This window comes from Nycticebus coucang, chromosome 11 (assembly GCF_027406575.1).
Source record: "Nycticebus coucang isolate mNycCou1 chromosome 11, mNycCou1.pri, whole genome shotgun sequence".
NCBI classification, from domain to species: domain Eukaryota; kingdom Metazoa; phylum Chordata; class Mammalia; order Primates; family Lorisidae; genus Nycticebus; species Nycticebus coucang.
Window position 1 is genome coordinate 119,018,264 of NC_069790.1, and position 4,364 is coordinate 119,022,627.

The window sequence follows — 4,364 nt, forward strand, 5'->3', positions numbered from 1 at the left end:
TCCCCTTGAGCCCAACCTGACACCCAGGACTCCCCTTGAGTCCGACCTGACACCCAGGACTCCCCTTGAGCCCAACCTGACACCCAGGACTCCCCTTGAGCCCGACCTGTCACCCAGGACTCCCCTTGAGCCCGACCTGTCACCCGGACTCCCCTTGAGTCCAACCTGACACCTAGGACTCACCCCTTGAGTCCAACCTGACACCCAGGACTCCCCTTGAGCCCAACCTGACACCCAGGACTCCCCTTGAGTCCAACCTGACACCCAGGACTCCCCTTGAGTCCGACCTGACACCCAGGACTCCCCTTAAGTCCGACCTGACACCCAAGACTCCCCTTGAGCCCGACCTGTCACCCAAGACTCCCCTTGAGTCCAACCTGACACCTAGGACTTATCCCTTAAGTCCAAACTGACACCCAGGACTCCCCTTGAGTCCAACCTGACACCTAGGACTCACCCCTGAGTCCAAGCTGACAAACCAAAGACAGACCAGAGACCCACCACAGAGATGTGTAGTAGTTGATCTGACTACTTCTGCTTTAGTAATTTTTTCCTTGGAATAATGTACTATTTCTATTTCCCTCTTCTAGGAGAGTAATGAACAGGACAACCCAGAAGGGATGAAGTCAGGAATCTATAGCTTATTATGCACAGCAGATATTCAATGGCTAGCCTTTTTTTTTTTTTAAATAGGGTCTTGCTCTGTTGCCCCAGGCTAGAGTGCTGTGGCATCATCATAATTCACTGCAATCTCAAACTCTTGGGCTCAAGCCTCTGTCTCCCAGAGTGCTAGGATTACAGGCATGCGCCACCTTACCCAGCCCCTGGCTATTCTTGACTAAAAACATATATATATATATATTCCATAGCACAGGTGCAGTCAGGAATTTATTTTTAACTGCAGGGGTCTTGGTTCAAAGTCACATATGTAGATAAAGGACAAAAATCCTCAGTGCCTAGGGAGATTGACGTATTAAAACTAAAAGCCTGTTGCCACCTAGATAGGGACTGAATGTTTGTGTTCTCCACAAATTTATGGTGAAACCCTAACCCTCAACAGGATGCTATTTGGAGGTGGGGTCTTTGGGAGGTGATTAGGAGCCCTCATGATGAGATTGGTCTCCTTATAAGAAGAGACACAAGAGAGACGAGTCTCTCTGCCCTGTGAGAGAAAGAGTCAGTCTCTGAAGGAATTTTTGACTGGCTTTGAAGCATAAATGGAGAAATAAAAATAAGTATTGTGGCCAACCCCGGGCAGGATGGTGGCGCAGCTGTGGGCACCGCTGTGGGAGTCAGAGCTGCCCTCACATGCTTAGGCTTCCATGGGGCCACAAGGGACTCTTATTCCAGTTTTACAGAAGAGGAAAGTGGGACCCAGGCAGGCCAGCTGGCTTGTTCACAGTGACTGGTGGCAGAGTAGGCACCAAGACCAGATCCCAGATGCCAGACCTGAGGCCCCTCATGCCACCCACCCCTCCCCATGGCTGCATGGAAGCAGGAACAAACTAGAAGAGCTGGTGTGGCTGAGGAATGAAGCAACAGGTTTGGTCAGAAAGAAAGAAACAAGTATAGAGGAGAAAGAAATAAGATTTAAAAAAGGAAAGAAGTCCCTGCCGGGTTAACCTGCCAAAACCTAACCACACAAAGTGCTCATTGTCTCAGCCTGCAGGCGTCTACACCCTATGTAAGGCCACAGGGCTAATCACCTCCTCCAGGGCAGGATGAGCTGACAGCCCACACATAAAGGCCCACTGTTCCCCGTGGCTTGTGGCTCCCTGCTCCTCACCTGGGCCCCTGCCTGGGCCTCAGGCTGCTTCAGCAGCTGCAAGGCAAGTTCCCCAGCAGAGACCTCTGGAAACCCCCCTAGGTGACCATCCTCCTAGGGAAAGGGATGCTTTAAGCCCTAGACTCTCTACAAGGCCCTTCCCCAGCATTGCTGAGCCTGACACCACTGGACACTCCAGTCACATTGCTCACCTTAGGCACAGGCCACCCTTCTGGTGCAAGTGCCCAGGCCAATGTCTCAACCTTTAGGCCCCTTGCCTGCATCCGACAAGTGCCGTCTTCAAAGACCAAGCTTCTCTAAGAGGAGGGTTCATTAACTTGGGGGAAAGCACTGAGAAAATGTTTAAATCTGATTCTCTTCTTTTTCAAGTTGGAAAGCCACAGTTCAGTTTTGCAGAGTGATGTGTATAGTCAATGACACTGGTTGCCTAGACAAAGTCTCTTTTCAGGCTCATTTATGGTTTGGGAAGTCCATTCAAATCAGGTGTTACGTGTTAATACGGTGTTATTTGCCCTTTGTGGAAATTGGTTTACTCTGCTTCTTTTAATCTAACTAGTGAGTTGGCTGCAATGAAGGAATGTGATTTCTCATTACACAAATAGCACTAAACACATTTTTCTTGTATTGGAAAAATATATATATGCACATATACATACATACAAGGAAAAAACACGGAAAAATAGACATTAATCCGAACAGCAAACTCTTGATTTTCAGTTTTCTTTTCTTCCCCCCCCCCCCCCCCGCCCGGTGCTTTATACATTCAGAGAAACTTCTCTAGTAATGAACTATAGAAATGATCTCTGAAGGTACAGTCTTCTAATTTTCAGTTTTCTTTGCTGTTATTCCCATATAATTCTCCCACAGTACGATGTTTGTTTTTCTTTTTTTTTTTTGAGACAGAGTCTCAATTATGTTGCATTCACTAGAGCTCTGTGGCATCACTGCTCACAGCAACCTCAAAGTCTTGAGCTTACGCAATTCTCTTGCCTCAGCCTCCCAAGTAGCTGGGGCTGGGACTACTGGCACTCACCACAACAGCTATGTTGTTTTGTTAATCTAATCCCTTTAACTTTACATGTGAGAATTTTCCTTTGTGCTATCCACTCTTAATTCTAAATATTAAATCTGCATAACTTTCTATCTCTCGACTAGCTATATAAAAATGTACCTTATATGTTTCTTACTGTTGGATGTTTAATCTAGGGGACTATGGATTTAACTGACTGGGGTGGGGGTAATTCTAGAGGCAGGGATACCGCTTCCCCAGGGGAGCTCTGAATAAGACAAACGAACCCAGAAGGTAGAGGTAGAGAAGACAAACTTGCCCTATTTTTGCAATTAGCCACCTGCATGTCTCATATTTAAACCACGTTTTCTCAGCCTGGGGTTCCTGGTCAGACTTAGGGGAGGGTATATGAACAACGCCCTAAAATTATACATAAAATGCCTATATGTATATAAATGTGTGCAATTTTGTGGACATAGATGTATAGCTTTCATCAGAATCCTAAAGATTTTTGTGATTTAAAAAATATTTTAAAGGGGTGGCACCTGTGGTTCAAGGAGTAGGGCGCCAGTCCCATATGCCGGAGGTGGTGGGTTCAAACCTAGCCCTGGCCAAAAACCAAAATATATATATATATATATTTTAAAGACTACTGGTTTTAAGAGAAAAGTCTCAAAGAGCCAATCCCCTCTAGTCACTAAGCTCCAGATGTCCAGGAAGGTGCACCTGGCAGAGGGTCTGGGAATCACAGACTGATGTGTGCCCTGGGAGCTGCCTCCAGGGACAGACAAGGCTCACACACCTTTAGGGAATAAGGAGATCTGATTGTGTGTCTGGAGCCTAGACTGCAGAAAGATGTGATGTGAGTAGAAGGGAAAAGCAGGAGGGGGCTAAGTGTAAATGTATCATTTAAAATCTAGCCCGGCATTGTGGCGGGCACCTGTAGTCCCAGCTACTTGGGAGGTTGAGGCAAGAGAATCACTTAAGCCCAAGAATTTGAGGTTGCTGTGAGCTGCAACGCCATGGCAGTCTACCAAGGGTGACATAGTGAGACTCTGTGTCAAAAATAATAATAATAATAATAAAATAAAATAAAATCAAAACCCCAAGGAACAAAACAGCTGCCTTCTGCCTGAGCACACCTGTGATCCCAGCACTTGTGAGGCGAAGGTGGGTAGATTGCCTGAGCTCACAGGTTCGAGACCAGCCCAAGCCAGAGTGAGACCTCATCTCTAAAAAACAGCCAGGCGGGGGGCAGCGCCTGTGGCTTAGTGAGTAGGGCTCCAGCCCCATATAACGATGGTGGTGGGACAACCCAAGCCAAACTGCAACCAAAAAAATAGCCAGGTGTTGTGGCGAGCACCTGTAGTCCCAGCTACTCAGGAGGCTGAGGCAAGAGAATTGCCTAAGCCCAAGAGCTGGAGGTTGCTGTGAGTTGTGACACCACAGCACCCTACTGAGGGCAACAAAGTGAGACTCTGTCTCTAACAACAACAACAACAAAAATAGCCAGGCAGGGGCATCCATTGCTCAGTAGTTAGGGCACAGGCCACATGCACCGGGACTGGT

At 47.3% G+C, this 4,364-nt stretch overlaps 1 pseudogene; it reads right to left on the bottom strand.

Annotated features, from left to right (window-relative positions):
• Positions 1-2,532: 2,532 nt before the first annotated feature.
• LOC128560697 (uncharacterized) lies at positions 2,533-2,605 on the bottom strand (annotated as a pseudogene).
• Between the last annotated feature and the right edge of the window lie 1,759 nt (positions 2,606-4,364).